Source organism: Mobula hypostoma, chromosome 6 (genome assembly GCF_963921235.1).
Source record: "Mobula hypostoma chromosome 6, sMobHyp1.1, whole genome shotgun sequence".
Taxonomy (NCBI): Eukaryota; Metazoa; Chordata; class Chondrichthyes; order Myliobatiformes; family Myliobatidae; genus Mobula; species Mobula hypostoma.
Genome location: NC_086102.1, coordinates 109,948,367 through 109,968,750, shown reverse-complemented (window position 1 = coordinate 109,968,750; position 20,384 = coordinate 109,948,367). Strand labels below are relative to the sequence as shown.

At 45.0% G+C, this 20,384-nt stretch overlaps 1 protein-coding gene across 5 annotated transcripts in view; it reads right to left on the bottom strand.

The window, feature by feature from the left end:
* tmbim1a (transmembrane BAX inhibitor motif containing 1a) overlaps nt 1-20,384 on the bottom strand; it is a 106,033-nt gene extending 85,649 nt beyond the window's left edge. For 4 of the 5 annotated variants that reach the window (XM_063051447.1, XM_063051444.1, XM_063051442.1 and 1 more), the window contains exon 1: nt 5,989-6,121. The gene's annotated coding sequence lies outside the window, so the exon portion shown is untranslated. Of the gene's footprint in view, nt 1-5,988; nt 6,122-20,267 lie in introns of those variants that run through there. The other variant, XM_063051443.1, reaches the window with a different exon arrangement.

Genomic DNA, 20,384 nt, shown 5'->3' with positions numbered 1-20,384 from the left:
TGAATACTTCTTATGAGCACTGTATGTCACCATATACTAGCCTGAGATTCATTTTCTTGCAGAAATTCACAGTGAAATAAATACAAAACAATGAAAACTACATACAAATGAAAACTGACAAACAACCAATGTGCAAAAGAAGAGAAAGTATGCAGAAACAAAAAAAACTAACAAATAATACTGAGAACATGAGTTGTAGAGACCATGAACATGAATCCGTAGGTTGTGGAATTAATTCAGTTGAGATGAGTGCATTCAAGGGCCTTTATGATTTATGTTTATGTGTTTACAGACAGGGTGAGTTGAATTAAGTGTCGTAGAATTATAGATTCATAGAGCACTACCGCACAGAAACAGGCCTTTTGACCCACCACTAGGAGTTTGAAGAGATTTGGTACGTCAACAAGTACACTCAAAAACTTCTACCGATGTACCTTCGAGAGCATTCTGACAGGCTGTATCTGTGTCTGGTATGGGGGCGGGGGAGGGGCGGCTACGGCACAGGACCGAAAGAAGCTGCAGAGGGTTGTAAATTAATTTGTCGATTCCATCTTGGGTACTAGCCTACAAAGTACCCAGGACATCTTCAAGAAGCATTGTCTCAGAAAGGCAGCGTCCATTATTAAGGACCCCTAACACCCAGGACATGCCCTTTTCTCACTGTTATCATCAGGTAGGAGATACAGAAGCCTGAAGGCACACACTCTGCAATTCGGAACAGCTTCTTCCCCTTTGCCATCCGGTTCCTAAATGGACATTGAACCCTTGGACACTTACTTCACTTTTTTTAATATATATTATCGCTGTTTTTTGCATGATCTTTAATCTATTCAATATACTTATACTGTAATTGATTTACTTTTTTATTACTAATTTTTTTCTCTTCTTCTACATTTATGTATTGCATTGAACTGCTGCTAAGTTAACGTTTTCACGACACATGCCAGTGAAAATAAACCTGATTCTGATTCCATGCCAAACTATTAATTTGCCTGGTCCCGTTGACATCTATCTGCACCAACTTGCTCTTAAATGTTGAAATCAAACCCACATCACCACTTCCGCTAGAGACACATTTCACACTCTCACCACTCTGTGAAGAAATTGCCCCTCGGGTTCCCCTGAAATATTTGACCCTTATTTCACCCTTAAGCCATGACATCTAGTGATAATCTCACCCAACCTCAAAGGAAAAAGTCTGTTTGCATTTACCCTATCTATAGCTCTCATAATTTTGTATACCATAATTTTAATAAATCTCTCCTCATTCTCCTACACTGTGTGTAATTGAATGTTAAACCACAGAGAAACATTCCCCACTCCCTAGTGCTCTGCCACCACCCCAGTAAGCAAAGAGCACCAGTGACATCTCATCTCACATCCCGTCCAGTCCTGTTAATTAACCTGTGTTAGGTGCCGCGAGCTTACAGGCAGCTGCTCTACCCGAGACCACAGGAAGCTACAGAGAGTTGTGGACACAGCTCAGCATGTCACAGTAGCCAGCCTCCCCTCCATGGACTCTGTCTACACTTCTCACTGCCTCAGTATAGCAGCCTGCAAAATCAAAACCTCACCCACCCCAGACATTCTCTCTTCTCCCACTGGGAAGAAGATCCAAAAGTACATACCACCAGGCTCAAGGACAGCTTCTCTCCTGTTGTTATGACTATTGGTTTGTTATTACAATTGATAGACATACAAAGACACAATGAAAAGCTTGTCTTGTATACTCTTCATACAGATCAATTCACAGCACAGTGCATTGAGGTAGTACAGGTTCACAATCCCTTATCCAAAATCCTTGGGGCCAGTTGCATTTTGGAGTTCAGAATTTTTCGGATTTCAGATCACCCCCCCCCCCCACCAGATACCAAAAAAAACACATGCTGTATGCTCAGGTCCCTTATTTAACCGGTCTCAGTGCGGTGGACTTTAGGACCCGGCGGCGCACCAACCCTACACACATCCTCCCCTATACTTTAAATCATCTGTAGATAATTGTTATACTGTATTATTTAGGGAATCTGACAAGAAGAAATTTTATTTCCAACAAAACATTCAATAACACATAAAAATATACAGCATCAAACGAACCAAATCAAACACATGGTAAGTGACTTATTGGAATAAATGTAGAACGTTACTGTCACTATAAAACTTCAGTAACTTATCTTTCTGTTTATTTAAATCATATACATTGGTAGTTCCGACACTATTTTCTTCAGTAAGATGCCGCACAGACACACCACAATCAAGCTTCTGCAATAACTCCACTTTCTGCGTTATTGATAATGATAGATGCTTTCTTCTCTTTTTCTCATTGTTACCCATAAGGATATCTGCAGCTCTTTTTGACATTTTCACAGTAAAATTAAACACAAAGTCAACAGTGAACACAAAATATCAGTGAACAGCAATTGCACGTGTAACTAGTACGAGCACTGAGCCACGACTGACGTCTGGCGGCCTCTGCTCGTGCTGCCACGTCACACCTGAGTGCCGTCAGCTGTTGGCGAAAAAAAACTTCGGTTTTCGGAGCTTTTTGGATTTCAGAATTTTGGATAAAGGAATGTGCGCCTATACAAGGTAAAACAATAGCTGAATGCAAAGTAAAGTGTTACAGTTGCGAAGTGCAGTGCAGGTAATCAATAAAGTACAATATCATAATGAGGTAGATTGAGAGCCTATCGTACAAGAGGTCTGACGTTCAAGTGTCTGCTACAGTGGGATAACAGCCATCCTCGAGCCTGGTGCTTTCAGGCTTTTAAACCTTTTACCTGGTGGCAGGAGAGTAGAGGGAATATCCATCGTGGGTGGGGTCTTTGATTATGCTGGTTGCTTTACTGAGGCTGTAAGGTGTTGACAGGGTCCATGGAGGGGACTCTGGTTTACTGTGTCTGTAACTGAGCTGCATGTGCAGGTTCTTGCGGTCACATGCAGTACAACACGATGGACTCTTGACCTCATAATCTACCTCATTATGACCTTGCACCTCATTGTTTACCTAAAGGGCACTTTCTCTGCAACTGTAACACTTTATTCCACATAGTGTCATTGTTTTACCCTGTTCTACCTCAATACACTGTGTAATGATCTGATCTGTATGGACAGACACAGACATCCAAGACTAGTATCTCTGTACACATAACAATAATAAACCAATTTACCAGGACGCTGCCTGCATAAGAGAGCACATAGGTTTAGCAAGCTCGGGCTTTTCTCTTTGGAGCAAAGGATGACGAGAAGTGACTTGATAGAGGTTTACAATATGACAAGACAGTATATCATAAAATGGATAGCCAGGGGCTTTTTCGCAAGGTGGAAATAGCTAATACAAGAGGGCATAATTTTATATTATTTGAAGGAAAGTGTAGGGGGATATCAAAGGTAGTTTTTTTTTTGTAAACACAGAGAGTGGTGCGTGGAATGTCCTGCAAGGGGTGGTGGTAGAGGCAGGTGCATTAGGGAGATTTAAGAGACTCTTAGATAAGCACATGGATGAAAGAAAATGGAGGGATATGTGGGAGGGAAGGTCAGATTTATCTTGAAGTAGGTTAAAAAGTCAGCTCAACATTGTGGGCCGAAGGGCCTGTGCTGTGTTGTCCTGGCCTATACCAGTTTTTCCAATCTCTCCATGCTCCCTAATTTAACCAGTTTCTGCAGCTCCTCCTCAATCTCAGTTGGCTTCCCCCTTTACTGGGAAAAGTCTGTTTGTGTTTGTGCTGAGTGCCTTTGACTCTGCTCGAAATGTACAATTCAAGGAAGGGAAACAGGGTTAAGATTTCAGGTTCATGACCCTTGTCAGAACAGGGAGTCTCAAAGTTGAAACATTGACCACACTTCTCTCTTCACAGGTGCTGACTGACCTGCTGAGAGTTTCCAGCAATATTTTTACTTAAAATTACTAATTTCTGTGTTATATTTCATATAGATTCCTTGAATCACAGAGTCATAGAGACTACAGCAGAGAAACAGGCCTTTGAATATTGCCAACAACAGGAATTCTGCAGATGCTGGAAATTCAGCAACACACATCAAAGTTGCTGGTGAACGCAGCAGGCCAGGCAGCATCTCTAGGAAGAGGTACAGTCAATGTTTCAGGCCGAGACCCTTCGTCAGGACTAACTGAAGGAAGAGTTAGTAAGAGATTTGAACGTGGGAGGGGAAGGGGGAGATCCAAAATGATAGGAGAAGACAGGAGGGGGAGGGATGGAGCCAAGAGCTGGACAGGTGATTGGCAAAAGGGATACAAGAGGATCATGGGACAGGAGGTCCGGGAAGAAAGACAAGTGGGGGGGGCAGAGAATGGGCAAGGGGTATATTCAGAGGGACAGAGGGAGAAAAAGGAGAGTGAGAGAGAGAATGTGTGTATAAAAATAAGTAACCAATGGGGTACGAGGGGGAGGTGGGGCATTAACGGAAGTTAGAGAAGTCGATGTTCATGCCATCAGGTTGGAGGCTACCCAGAATATTGCCAGCCTGGTCTTCTGCCTAGTTCCATTGACCCGCACCTGGACCATAGCCCTCCATATTTTCGTATCCATGTACCTACCCAAACTTCTCTTCAATGTTGTAAATAAAATAAAGGCATCCATTAGTCTTGCAAGACCATGGATCTGCGCCTGGAAAGTCTTCACTCTCCAGGACACAGGCCTGGGCAAGGTTGTAATGAAGACCAGCAGTTGCCCATGCTGCCAGTCTCCCCTCTCCACGACACCAATGTTGTCCAAGGGAAGGGCATGTATAGGTGTGATTAAGCGCCTTGCTCAAGGACACAACACGTTCCCTCAGCCGGGGCTCGAACTCACGACCATTCAGGTGGCTAGTCCAATGCCTTAACCACTTGGCCACCTGCCCACATTCAATGTTGTAATCGTATCCTTATCCACTACTTCTGCTGGCAGCTCATTCCACACTCTCTATCAACCCCCAGCACCCATTTTCAGCTGGGTGGACTGGAGCAGTATACAAGGTGCCTTGCTCAAGGACACAACAGGTTGCCTTGACTGGGGCTCAAACTCATGACCTTCAGATCGCTAGTCCAATGCCTTAACCGTGGCCACCCCATCTATACCTCTCATCATTTTCTATACCTCTATCAAGTCTCCCATCATTCTCCTACACTCCAGGGAATGAAGTCCCAACCTGTTCAACTTTTCCCTATAACTCAGGTCCTCAAGTGCTGGCAACATTTTCTCTGTACTCTCTCAATCCTACTGATACCTTTCCTGTAGGTAGGTGACCAGAACTACAAACAACACTTCAAGTTTAGCCTCACCCAAGTCTTACACAACTTCAACTCCCGAATTCAACTTTGCAGCCTTAGATATGCCCGCCCATGTCCTACACACTTACAATTCCTAAATTTTACAAAACAGTTTTTCATTCGGATTTATGCGGCCAGCTCATCTTTTCCCCTGCTCCCCCGTTTTAACTTCTTCTGGCTCTGGACGGGATGGGCGGTTCCCGCACCGATGGGGCGATCTCTCCCTGGAGGTTTTGTCTGGAAGTTTAATCGCTTCCTGTGACGTTTCTGTCCACAAACTCGCTCTTCACAGCCACCCTCGCTTCAGGGTTGACTAATATAATTTCCAGTACATAAGTGTAAAGCAGAACGAAATAATTGTTATTCCGGGCCCCATGCAGCGCAAAAAAGTAAGATTTAAAAAAAACAATAACAAAAAACAGTAAATATAAATACATAAGATAGCTTATATACATGGATTGATTGTATGTTCATAAAGTGACGCTAGACACATGATAGTCTATACATAAGGTGTCTGACAGTAAATAATAAAGTAGTGCTGGTGGAATTTGGGAATTCAGGTAAAATTTGAGTAAAATCTCTGCTTCATTTCTGCCCATTCCTTTACAACCATACATGGGGCGAGTCTTTGCCACGCTCACGCCGGTTGGCAGGGTTGGGAAGACTCCCAGCCCAAAGTTCGCCACAACTTTTGAGAAGTTTGAGAGACGAGGGAGACTTACCCTAGGAGCGCCTGCTGGGCGATGCTTCGTCCTCGGTTCTTTGGGCTGGGACCGAAGAGCGAGCAAGAGGGAGGAGACAACGAGGGCAGGGCGGGGACGCACACTGAGCCGACCCGCTAGTCATCTCACTCCCTCTGGCGGTGGCAGTTACATCCCGAACGCTAACGACTTCTCGTTCTACGGGTGGGACCACACACAAACACTTGGGATACAGTGTGCTTTTACTGGTCAGAATTCTTACCAAGCATATATGAAAATGGAGCTTGTCGCTTTACGCAAAGATATAAAATTACTGTTGATTACAATAATAAAGAAACTGTACCGAGGTGGAATAATCAGGTAGTGTTCATGGCTTCGTAGAGTATTGTTGGTAGTCCGTGCTATGACAGGAGACCTGTGCGGGAGAGTTTTTAAAGTGGAAAAGGTATTGCATTCGGGCAGTTGCACTCACTCGACCACAGAAATCCGGGTTCAATGGTACGAGTAATCGTTACAAACTGAGGTCTCCATTTGTTGCAGAGTACGACCAGACTCTCTTCTGTGCCATGACATGCCCTACGCTCCGCACCAAGCATTGCAGATCCGCCTTCTCGCCTGTTGGATTCCACTGTCGATCTCATCCGCCCGGTCCGCCGGAGCTGGCTTCACCTGCCAGGACACGTCTGTACTGTAGCTCGCCAGGGTATGTGAGGCCCACCGGCCACCCTCATCTGGTTTAGCCCGCCTGTCGAAGCGGTGTACATACTGCCACATGCAAACAGCTACTTGGAGCCGTAGGTGAGAGCTAAGGGTCCGGTGGGGCTCAAAGATGAACGACCTGCCCTAGAATGGACTCGACAACCCTTTCGCCGGAAGCGCTACCCCTCCCTGGACACCCCATACACCCTATAGAGTAGCACAGTAGAGAAACAGACCCTTCGTCGATAACACTTGGTGCTGAGCCCCCGTCAAAACCTGACTCTGCTGGAGAGTCCGGGAAGGGAAACTCGGTTAAGAATTCAGGCCCACGACCCTTGACCCTGCTTCTCTCTCCACAGATACTGCCTAACCTGCTAAGTGTTTCCAACACCATTTTTTTTAATTTAAAGATTACCATCATATTCTGTTTAATTTCAGACCTGGGTACAATTCCCGCCACTGCCTGTAAGGAGTTTGCACATTCACCCCACGACGTGTGGGTTTCCTCCAGGTGCTCTGGTCTCCTCCGCATCCCAAAGACATACGGGTTAGGGCGAGGGAGTCGTGGACATGACGTACGGGTTAGGGCTAGGGAGTCGTGGACAAGCTTTGTTCGTGCTGGAATTGTGGCAACGTTTGCAGGCTGCCCCCAGTACATCTGTGTTAATTGTTGATGCAAATGTCGTGTTTCACTGTATATGTTACAAATAAAGCTGACCTTTAATCCCCTTTATCTTCAAAACAGGGTCTGAATGAATGATATCATGTGACTGATTTTCAGTAAACGTTGATGTTCAAATGTAGAAAATTGGTTTATTATTGTCACAGGTAGAGGTGGAGGGAAAAATTAGCATACAGATCACTTAATCGCATCAGTAAATTGAGACAGCACCAGGAAAACAATGGCAGAGTGAAGAACAAAGTGTTACAGTATTTTTAAACGCAAACAACAGGAATTCTGCAGATGCTGGAAATTCAAGCAACACACAACAAAGTTGCTGGTGAACGCAGCAGGCCAGGCAGCATCTGTAGGAAGAGGTACAGTCGACGTTTCAGGCCGAGACCCTTCGTCCTGAAATGTCGACTGCACCTCTTCCTACAGATGCTGCCTGGCCTGCTGCGTTCACCAGCAACTTTGATGTGTGTTGTTACAGTATTTTCTCAATCTTACATCAATGTTGTGTATTTATTGATTATTTTTGCATGCCTATTGCCTTGCAAGTTGACAGGGGGTTAAAATGGCATATGGTGCGTTGGCCTTCATTAGTTGTTGGACTGAGCCGCAAGGTTATGTCGCAGCTCTGCAAAACTTTGGTGAGACCACACAGAGTATTGTGTTCAGTTCTGCTTGCCTCATTATAGGAAGAGGTGGGAGCTGCAGAGAGGGTGGAGAGATTTACCAGGATGCTGCCTGGATTAGAATGTTTTATCAGGAAAGGTTAAGCGAGCTGTGGCTTTTCTCTTTGCAGCAAAGGGGGTGAGAGGCGACTTGATAGAGGTGTGCAGAATGATAAGAGGCATAGAAGGTTTCCAGCTGCTCACACTGAAGAGTTTATGAAAGGTTCAAAAAACTAGGGATAGAGATCTAGAAGATTATAAGGCTAGCAGGAAGGAGTTTAAGAATGAAATTAGGAGAGCCAGAAGGGGGCATGAGAGGGCCTTGGCAAGCAGGAATAAGGAAAACCCCAAGGCATTCTACAAGTATGTGAAGAGTAAGAGGATATGATGTGAGAGAATAGGACCAATCAAGTGTGACAGTGAAAAAATGTGTATTGAACCGGACGAGATAGCAGAGGGACTTAATGAATACTTTGGTTCAGTATTCACTATGGAAAAGGACCTTGAGAATTGTAGGGATGACTTACAGCATACTGAAAACCTTGAGCATATAGACATTAAGAAAGAAGATGTGCTGGTTTGTTGCCTCCCGGGTGCCAGGGTCAAGGATGTCTCTGATCGCTTGCATGATATTCTGAAGTGGGAGGGTGATCAGCCAGATGTCGTGGTGCACATCGGTACCAATGACATAGCAAGGAAGAGTGAAGAGGTCCTGGACAGTGAGTATAGAGAGCTTGGTAGGAAGTTGAAAAGCAGGACCTCGAGGGTGGTAATCTCAGGATTGCTACATGTGCTACGTGCCAGTGAGGGTAAGAATAGGATGCTCTAGAGGATGAACAAGTGGAGAACCTGATCATTAAATTTGCAGATGATACCACAGTGGTGGGGCTCATCAGCAAAAATGATGAAACTATGTACAGGGAGGAGGTCAAACACCTAGAGAACTGGTGCAGGGATAACAACTTGATGTCACCAAAACCGAGGAGATGATCGTCGATTTCAGACGGTCTCAGCCTGAGCGCACACCCCTCAGCATCAGCGGCTCCACAGTGGAGAGAGTGGAAAACATCAAGTTCCTTGGGGTGCAGATCTTGGACAATCTCACCTGGTCCAGGAACACCACTGGAATTGTGAAACGGGCCCAGCAGAGGAAGCTTAAACAAGCATCACCCCCCACTAACATCCTAACTACATTCTACAGAGACGTGGTTGAGAGTGTGCTGACTTTTTGCATCACAACCTGGTACTCCAGCTGCAGTGCTGTCGACAAAAAAGCCTTGCAGAGGGTGGTTAGGGGAGCAGAGAAGGTTATTGGGGTCTCTGTACCTTCTGTCCAAGACCTCTTTCAGAGTCGATGCCTCCAGAAGACACGGTACATCATTAAAGACTCCTCACACCCTCTCCATGAACTGTTTGTTCTTCTGCCATCAGGCAAATGTTACAGGAGCATCAAAACTAAAACCACAAGGCTACTAAACAGCTTCCTCCCACAGGCAGTCAGACTGCTAAATAGCTGCTCCACCTGACTCTGCTTTGGACACTTTTAACTTGCACTGGACACTTATAACTTGATTTTAACTGACATGTGGCTGTTGTCTTTTACTACTTATTGTTATGTTTATTATTTAGTGTTGCGTTTGTTATGTCATAATTGCACTGCCCCTGAGAAACGCTGTCTCATTCTGCCCTGCAGAGCTGATGTATGGTTAGAATGACAATAAAGGTTTTTGAATCTTTGAGGTGGCTAAGGAACTGGTGTAGGGGGCAGGGTTTCAGATTTCAGGATCACTGGGACCTCTTCTGGGGCAGGTGGGACCTGTACAAGAGAGACGGGTTACATTTGAACTACAAGGGGAGCAATATCCTATCAGGGAGGTTTGTTAGTGCTATTGGGGAGGCTTTAAACTAGATTTGCAGTGGAATGGGAACCAGAGTGCCAGAGCTGACAGTGGGGCTGGGGTGAAAATAAATGATGTTAAAAGTTCAAGCAAAGCCACAAATAGAAAGGTTGTGAGTGGTGGTAAAAATCTTCTGAGGTGTATATATTTCAAAGCTAGGAGTACTGCGGGGAAGGCAGACAAGTTGAGGGCGTGGATTGACGCGTGGAATTATGACATTATAGCAATTAGTGAAACTTGGCTACAGGAGGGGCAAGACTGGCAGCTTAATATTCCAGGGTTCCGATGTTTCAGATGTGATAGAGGCAGAGGAATGAACGATGGGGGTGGGGGTGGGTTGGTAACATTGCTTGTCAGGGAAAATGTTACAGCAGTGCTCAGGCAGGACAGATTAGAGGGCTTGTCTACTGAGTCCTTATGGGTGGAGCTGAGAAACAGGAAAGGTATGGTCACATTAGTGGGGTTGTATTATGGACTACCCAACAGTCAACGAGAATTGGAAGAGCAAATCTGCAGAGAGATAGCGGGCAACTACAGGAAACAAAGTTGTGGTGGTAGGGGATTTTAATTTTCCACATATTGATTGGGACTCCCATACTGTTAGGGGTCTAGATGGGTTAGAGTTTGTAAAATGTGTTCAGGAAAGTTTTCTAAATCAATATATAGAGGTACCAACTAGAGGGGATGCAATATTAGATCTCCTATTAGGAAACGAGTTACGACAAGTGACGGAAGTGTGAGTAGGGGAGCACTTTGGTTCCAGTGATCATAACACCATTAATTTCAGCTTGATCATGGATAAAGATAGATCTGGTCCTAGGGTTGAGGTTCTAAACTGGAAGAAGGCCAAATCTGAAGAAATGAGAAAGGCTCTAAAAAGCATGGGTTGGGACAGGTTTTTCTCTGGCAAGGATGTGATCGGTAAGTGGGAAGCCTTCAAAGGAGAAATTTTGAGAGCGCAGAGCCTGTATGTTCCTGTCAGGATTAAAGGCAAAATGAATAGGAATAAGAATCCTTGGTTCTCAAGGGATATTGCAACTCTGATAAAGAAGAAGAGAGAGTTGTATGACATGTTTAGGAAACAGGGGGTATATCAGGTGCTTGAGGAGTATAAGAAGTGCAAGAAAATACTTAAGAAAGAAATCAGGAGGGCAAAAAGAAGACATGAGGTTGCCTTGGCAGTCAAAGTGAAGGATAATCCAAAGAGCTTTTACAGGTATATTAAGAGTAAAAGGGTTGTAAGAGATAAAATTGGTCCTCTTAAAGATCAGAGTGGTCGGCTATGTGCGGAACCAAAAGAAAAGGAGGAGATCTTAAATGGGTTTTTTGCGTCTGTATTTACTAAGGAACCTGGCATGAAGTCTATGGAATTAAGGGAAACAAGTAGTGAGGTCATGGAAACTGTACAGATTGAAAAGGAGGAGGTGCTTGCTATCTTGAGGCAAAAGTGGATAAATCCCCAGGACCTGACAGGGTATTCCCTCGGACCTTGAAGGAGACTAGTGTTGAAATTGCAGGGGCCCTGGCAGATATATTTAAAATGTCGGTGTCTATGGGTGAGGTGTGGAGGATTGAAGAATGGCTCATGTTGTTCCGTTGTTTAAAAGAGGATCAAAAAGTAATCCAGGAAATTATAGGCCGGTAAGTTTGACGTCAGTAGTGGGTAAGTTATTGTAGGGAGTACTAAGAGACAGAATCTACAAGCATTTGGATAGACAGGGACTTATTAGAGGGAGTCAACATGGCTTTGTGCGTGGTAGGTCATGTTTGACCAATCTATTGGAGTTTTTCCAGGAGGTTGCCAGGAAAGTGGATGAAGGGAAAGCAGTAGATGTTGTCTACATGGACTTCAGTAAGGCCTTTGACAAGGTCCTGCATGGGAGGTTAGTTAGGAAAATTCAGTCACTAGGTATACATGGAGAGGTGGTAAATTGGATTAGACATTGGCTCAATGGAAGAAGCCAAAGAGTGGTAGTAGAGGATTGCTTCTCAGAGTGGAGGCCTGTGACTAGTGGTGTGCCACAGGGATCAGTGCTGGGTCCATTGTTATGATGATGATTATGAAGACACGCAGTCCTCCTTTATTGTCATTTAGTAATACATGCATTAAGAAATGATACATTATTTCTTCTGGTGTGATATCACAAAACACAGGACAAGCCAAGACTGAAAACAAAACCACATAATTATACATATAGTTACAACAGTGCAACAATACCATAACTTGATGAAGAAGTCCGTGAGCACAGTAAAGTTCAAAGTTTCTCAAATGTCCCACATCTCACATAGACGGGAGAAGGAAGAAAAACTCTCCCTGCCATGCTGACCACAATCCAACTCTGAGTCATCTGAAAACTTCGAGCTCTGATCAGCTGTCCAACACTGAGTACTGAGTGCCATCTCTGTCTGAACGAGTCGACCTCCTTCTCGGTCGCCAAAAGCAGGCAAGGCCAGGGATTTTGAGGCCTACCCTCCGAAAGATTCACAACCACACAGTAACGACAGCAGCGAACGGGCATTTCAGAAATTTCTCCAGATGTTCCTCTGTTATTTGTCATCTATATCAGTGATCTGGATGATAATGTGGTAAATTGGATCAGCAAATTTGCTGATAATACAAAGATTGGAGGTGTAGTGGACAGTGAGGAAGGTTTTCAAAGCTTGCAGAGGGATTTGGACCAGCTGGAAAAATGGGCTGAAAAATGGCAGATGGAGTTTAATACAGACAAGTGTGAGGTATTGCACTTTGGAAGGACAAACCAAGGTAGAACATACAGGGTAAATGGTAAGGCATTGAGGAGTGCTGTAGAACAGAGGGATCTGGGAATACAGATACAAAATTCCCGAAGAGTGGCGTCACAGGTAGATAGGGTCGTAAAGAGAGCTTTTGGTACATTGGCCTTTATTAATCAAAGTGTTGAGTATAAGAGCTGGAATGTTATGATGAGGTTGTATAAGGCATTGGTGAGGCCGAATCTGGAGTATTGTGTTCAGTTTTGGTCACCAAATTACAGGAAGGATATAAATAAGGTTGAAAGAGTGCAGAGAAGGTTTACAAGGATGTTGCCGGGACTTGAGAAACTCAGTTACAGAGAAAGATTGACTAGGTTAGGACTTTATTCCCTGGAGCGTAGAAGAATGAGGGGAGATTTGATAGAGATATATAAAATTATGAAGGGTATAGATAGAGTGAATGCAAGCAGGCTTTTTCCACTGAGGCAAAGGGAGAAAAAAACCAGAGGTCATGGGTTAAGGGTGAAGGGGGAAAAGTTTAAAGGGAACTTTGAGGGGGGGCTTCTTCACACAGAGAGTGGTGGGAGTGTGGAATGAGCTGCCAGACGAGGTGGTAAATGTGGGTTCTTATTTAACATTTAAGAATAAATTGGACAGATACATGGATGGAAGGTGTATGGAGGGATATGGTCTGTGTGCAGGTCAGTGGGACTAGGCAGAAAATGGTTCGGCACAGCCAAGAAGGGCCAAAAGGCCTTTTTCCGTTCTGTAGTTTTTCTATGGTTTCTATGGTGCTTTTGGAAAGCTTCAAACTGGATAAGTCACCGGGACCGAACGAGATATACCCCGGGCTACTGTGGGAGGCGAGGGAGGAGATTGCTGAGCCTCTGGCAATGATCATTGCATCATCAGTGGGGATGGAGGAGGTTCCGGAGGATGGGAGGGTTGCAGATGTTGTTCCCTTATTCAAGAAAGGGAGTAGAGATAGCCGAGGAATTTATAGACCAGTGAGTCTTACTTCAGTGGTTGGTAAGTTGATGGAGAAGATCCTGAGATGCAGGATTTATGAACATTTGGAGAGGCGTAATATGATTAGGAATAGTCAGCAGGGCTTTGTCAAAGGCAGGTTGTGTCTTATGAGCCTGATTGAATTTTTTGAGGATGTGACTAAACACATTTGTGAAGGTAGAGTAGTAGATGTAGTGTATATGGATTTCAGCAAGGCATTTGATAAGATACCCCATGCAAGGCTTATTGAGAAAGTAAGGAGGCATGGGATCCAAGGGGACCTTGCTTTGTGGATCCAGAATTGGTTTGCCCACAAAAGGCAAAGAGTGATTGTAGACGGGTCATATTCTGCATCGAGGTCAGTGACCAGTGGTGTGCCTCAGGGATCTGTTCTGGGACCCCTTCTCTTCGTGATGTTTATAAATGACCTGGATGAGGAAGAGGAGGGATGGGTTAGTAAGTTTGCTGATGACACAAAGGTTGGAGGTGTTGTGGATAGTGTGGAGGGCTGTCAGAGGTTATAGCGGGACATTGACAGGATGCAAAACTGGTCTGAGAAGTGGCAGATGAGGTTCAACCCAGTTAAGTCTGAGATGGTTCATTTTGGTAGGTCAAATATGATGGCAGAATATAGTATTAATTGTAAGACTCTTGGCAGTGTGGAGGATCAGAGGGATCATGGGGTCTGAGTCCATAGGACACTCAAAGCTGCTGCGCAGGTTGACTCTGTGGTTAAGAAGGCATATGATACATTGGCCTTCATCAATCGTGGAACTGAATTTAGGAGCCGAGAGGTAAAGTTGCAGCTATATAGGTCCCTGGTCAGACCCCACTTGGAGTAATTTGCTCAGTTCTGGTCGCCTCACTACAGGAAGGATGTGGAAACTATAGAAAGGGTGCAGAAGGTATTTACAAGGATGTTGCCTGGATTGGGGAGCATGCCTTACGAGAATAGGTTGAATGAACTTGGCCTTTTCTCCTTGGAGCGACGGAGTATGAGAGGTGACCTGATAGAGGCATTGATCTTATGGATAGTCAGAGGCTTTTTCCCAAGGATGAAATGGCTAACACGAGAGGACACAGTTTTAAAGTGCTTGGAGGTAGGTACAGAGGAGATGTCAGGGGTAAGTTTTTTACGCAGAGAATGGTGAGTGTGTGGAATGGGCTGCCAGCAATGGTGGTGGGGGCAGATACAATAGGGTCTTTCAAGGGACTCTTGGTGCTTAGAAAAAATAGAGGGCTATGGGTAACCCTAGGTAATTTCTAAGGTAAGGACATGTTTGGCACAGCATTGTGGGCCGAAGGGCCTGTATTGTGCTGTGGGTTTTCTATGTTTCCATGTTTCATTCTACTTCCCAGGGCAGGAATGGCTAATACAAGGGGTCATAATTTTAAGGTGTTTGGAAGAAAGTAAAAGGGGATGTCAGAGGTAGGAGTTTTTTTTATACAGAGGGTGGTGGGTGTGTGGGATGCACTGCGAGGATGGTGGTAGAGGCAGATACATTAGAGATATTTAAGAGGCTCTTAGATTGGCACATGGATGATATAAAAATGAAGGGTTACACAGGAGGGAAGGGTTAGATTGAACTTACAGTAGACTAAAAGATCAGCACTGCAAGACCCTTAACAGTGTAGATGAGCAGAGGGATCTTGGAGTCCAAGTACATAACTCTCTGAAGGAGGGTTGCATAGGTTGATGGGGTGGTTCAGAAGGTATTTGGCATGCTTGGCTTTATTAGTTGAAGCATTGCAAAAAGATCCTGGTAGAAGTTTTATACAGACCCCCAAACAGTAGGAAGGATGTGGTCTACAAATTACAATGGGAGATAGAAAATGCATGACAAAAGGGCAATGTTAATAGTCACGGGGGATTTCAATATTCAGGTATACTACAGCCTACTTTATCATGTGCCTCCAAGTACCTTGAAACCACATCCTCAACTAACAATTCCAACATTTTCCAGTCCACTGAGGTCAGACTAACTGGCCTATAATTCTGTTCTGCCTCTCTCCCTTCTCGAACGGTGGAGTGACACTTGCAATTTTCCAGTCTTCTGGAAACATTTCAGAATCCTGTGGTTCTTGAAAGATCATTACTAATGCCTCCATGATCTCTTCAGCCACCTCTTTCAGAACCCTGGGGTGTACCCCACCTGGTCCAGGTGATTATCTCCCTTCAGACCTTTCAATTCCCCAAGAACTTTCTCTCTAGTAATAGCAACTTCACACACTTCTGACCCCTGACACTCTGGAACTTCCACCATGCTGCTAGTATCTTCCACAGTGAAGACTGATGCAAAATACTTATTCAGTTCATCCAACACTTCCTTGTCCACCATTGCTACCTCTCCAACATCTTTTTTACAGTGATCCATAGGGTCAAGTGATCATAATATGATCGAATTCACCCTGAAATTTGAGAGGGAGAAGCTAAAGTCAGATGTATCGGTACTACAGTGAAGTAAAGGGAATTGTAACGAGAAAAGAGTGGCCAAAATTGATTGGGAAAGAACACTGGCAGAGATGACAGCAGAGCAGCAATGGCTGGAATTACTGGAAGCAATTCAGAAGGTACAGGGTATAAAAAGGAAGTAATATTCTAAAGGCAAGGTGGCACAACTGTAGCTAACGAGAAGTCAAAACCAATATAAAAGCCAAAGAGAGGGCAAAAATTAGTGGAAAGTTAAAGGGTTAGAAAATTTTTAAAAACCAACAGAAGGCAACTTAAAAGTCATTAAGAAGAAAAAGTTGGAATATGAAGGTAAGCTAACCAATAATATTAAAGGGGCGACCAAAAGTTTCTTCAGATACGTAAAGAGTAAAGGAGAGGCTAGAGTGGATACTGGACCACTGGAAAATAATGCTAGAGAGGTAGCAGTGGGAAACAAAGAAATAGCAGGTCAACTGAACAAGGAATTTGCATCAGCTTTCACTGTGGAAGACACTAGCAGTATGCCAGAAGTTCAAGAGTGTCAGGGACAGAAGTGTGTGAAGTTACCATTGCTAGGGAGAAGGTTCTTGTCATGGTCCGGTCCGAAATCCGCATTCTGGTTCACAGTCCGGTGTGCAGACTCCGGACTCCGGGTCTTCCGGCTGTCCCTTGTTTCGGTTGGACTTAACCATTAGCACCTGATGCTTATCTTGAGGCTGGGAATATAAGTGGCCCTGGGATTGAGTGTGGTTGCTGGGTTGTCTTGTCAGTCTCCCCTTGGAGCAACCCACTGGTGTAAGGCTAGCGTAGTCATCAAGATATGGATTTGGCTGTTCCGTAGCCCGCCGAGGTTACTGGCCACCTCAAGTCTTGGAGCCACCCCGGACCTAGCTCCCTTCCTGTCCCTTGCCTCTGTTGAGTAAGCCAGGCCATTTGCCATTACCCTGCAGTTGGTTCTGTCCCTTCCTGTCCCTTGCCTCCGTCAGGTAAGCCAGGCTGTTTGCCGTTACCCTGCAGTTGGGTCTATCCCTCTCTGTCCTTGCCTCCGTGGGGTGGAGTCCCACAACCTGCCCAGGAGTTGCCTCGAAGTACCCTTGCCCCGTCCAGCCTCCAAGAACCCGAGCCTCATCACATCTTCGCCTGGTCTCCAAGAACCCGAGCCTCGTCACATCTTCGCCTGGTCTCCAAGAACCCGAGCCTCGTCACATCTTCGCCTGGTCTCCAAGAACCCAAGCCTCATCACGTCTTCGCCTGGTCTCCAAGAACCCAAGCCTCATCACGTCTTTGCCTAGTTTTGGGGTCCGAGCCCAAGTCAAGACCCAGGTTCTGGGTCCCTGTCCAGTCCCTGGCTCGGAGTCCATGCCCAGGCTCCTTGTTCCCAGTCCCTTGTCCTGGTCCTGCTTCCCTAGCCTAGTCTGTGTTCCTGTCCCTACTCCTAGTCTGCATCCTGTCCCGTCATTTAGTTTTGTCCGTTCCTGTTCCTAGTACCTCAGTGTCTGTATCTTGCATTTGGTTCCATTCCCAGCACCCACCTTATAACAGTTCTTGGGAAACTGAAAGCTTTGAAGGTAGGTAAGTCACCTGGACCAGCTGGTATACATGCCAGGGTGTGAAAGAGGTGGCTGAAGAGATTGTGGAGGCATTAGAAATGATCTGTCAAGATCATGGCACAGATCTAGAAGAATGGAAAATTGCAAATATCACTCCACTCTTCAAGAAAGAAGAGACAGGCAGAAGAAAGGAAATTATAGGCCAGTTAGTCTGTTGTCTCCCTCCTTTCTTAAAGAGTGGAGTGACATTTGCAATTTTCTAGTCCTCTGGAATCGTGCCAGAATCCAATGATTCTTGAAAGATCATTACTAATGCCTCCACAATCTCTACTGTTACCTCTTTCAGAACCCTAGGGTGCAGTTAATCTGGTCTGGATGACTTACGCACCTTTAGGTCTTTCAGCTTTTTGAGCACCTTCTCTTTTGTGATATTAACTGCACTCACTTCTCTTCCCCCGCACCCTTCAACACCTGACACACTGCTAGTGTCTTCCACAGTGAAAACTGATGCAAAATACTCATTTAGTTTGTCTGTCATCTCCTCATCTCCTGTTATTATTTCTCTGGCCTAATTTTCTAGTGGTCCTAAATCCACTCTCATCTCTTTTATTTTCTATATACTTGAAAATGTTTTTTCTATCCATTGGATATTGTTTGCTAACTTACTTTCATATTTCATCTTTTCCCTCCTGATGATTCTTTTGGTTGCTTTCTGTAGGTTTTTAAAAGCTTCCCAATCCTCCATCTTCCCACTATTTTTTGCTTTGTTGTATGCCCTCTCTTGATTTTACATTAACTTTGGCTTTCTTTGTCAGCCACGGTTGTACTATTTTGCCATTTGAGTTTTTTTGATTTTGAAATACATCTAGCCTGCATCTTCCTAATTTTACCCAGAAACTCAAGCCATTGCTGTTCTGCTGTCATCCCTGCCAGCATCTTCTTCCTACTTACTTTGGCCAACTCCTCTTTCATACCACTTCAATTTCTTTTACTCCACTGAAATACTGCTACAGCAGAGTTAGCTTTCTCCTGATCAAATTTCAAGTTGAACTCAATCATATTGTGATCACTGTCTTCTAAGGGTTCCTTTACCTTATACTCCCTATTCACCTCTGGTTCATTACGTTGCCCTTTTGACATGCCTTTTCTACTGCTCGTAATCTGTAGTCCACATCCCAGCTACTGTCCAGAGGCCTGTGTATAACTGCCCTTGCAGTTTCTTAACTCAGCCCACAAGGATTCAACATCTTCTGACCCTAAGTCACATCTTTCTAATGATTTGATGCCATTCTTTACCAGCTCAGCCACACCATTCCCTCTGCCCATCTTCCTATCCCTCCGATACAATGTGTAACCTTGGACATTCAGCTCCCATCTACAACCATCCTTCAGCTACGATTCAACGATGGTCACATCATACCTGACAATCTGTAAAAGTGCAACAAGATCATCCACCTTATTTCTTATACTCCGTGCATTGATATGTAACACTTTGAGTACTGTATTTGCTACCCTTTTTGATTCTGCATCCCTAATGCAGTGATACTCACCCTGCTGGTTGCAATTTTGCCCTTCCTGACAGTCTAATTGCATGCTAACTTTGCTTTTTTACAACCTGCCCCATCCTGAGTCCTTCACTTCAGTTCCTATCCCCCTCCCAAATTAGTTTAAACCCTTCCTAATAGCTCTAACAAACCTGCCCACGAGGATATTGATCCCCTCTCAGGTTCAGGTGCAACCAGTCCCTTTTGTACAGGTCATACTTCGTCCAGAAGAGATCCCAGTGATCCAAGAACCTGGAGCCTTGCCCACTGCACCAGCTTCTCAGCCACACATTTATCTGCCAAATCATCCTGTTTCTACCCTCCCTGGCACATGGCACAGGTCGCAATCCATAAATTACTACTCTGGAGGTCCTGCTTCTCAGCCTTCTGCCTGGTTCTCTCTCTTCAGGACCTCTTTGCTTTTCCTTCCTCTGTCATTGGTATAAATATATACCAAGACATCTGGCTGCTCTCCCTCCCCCTCCAAAATGCCGTGGATGTGATCCGAGATGTCCCTGACCCTGGCACCTGGAAAGCAACATACCATCCGGGTGTCCCGTTCATCTCCACATAATCTCCTGTCTGTTCTTCTGACTACTGAGTCCCCTGTCACTACTGCTCTTCCCTTCTCCCTCTTTCCCTTTTGCACCACAGACCCATGCTCAGTGCCCATAACCTGTTCTCCCCAGCATTCCCCAGAAGCTCATCTCCCACAACAATATCCAAAATGGTACACTTATTATTGAGGGGAATGGCCACAGGGGTGCTCTGCGCTAACCACCTACCCACCATCCCATTCCTTCTCCTGACAGTCACCCAACTACCCGCCTCCTGCAGCTTGGGGGTTACTACATCCCTTTTACTCCGATTGATGATCTCTTCACTCTTCCGTAGAAGCCGAGGGTCCTGCTGCTCCACATCCCTAACACGGTCTTCAAGGAGCTGCAGTTAGATCACTTCACGCAGATGTAGTTCCCTGGAGACTCTGGATCTCCCAGGGCTCCCACATCCGGCATGAAGAACACACAAAGCCTATTTAAAATACACCCAAGTACTCCCTAACACAGTAAGAAAAAAGGGAAACTTAACAGAAACTTACCCGGACAACCTACTCAGAGCCAGAGCTGCTTCCGAGCCGAAGCCTCCTTTGAGCCAAAGCCTGACACTCCCACTCTCACCTCTGGCCCACTCCCAACAATGGCCTCGCCTTCTGTAC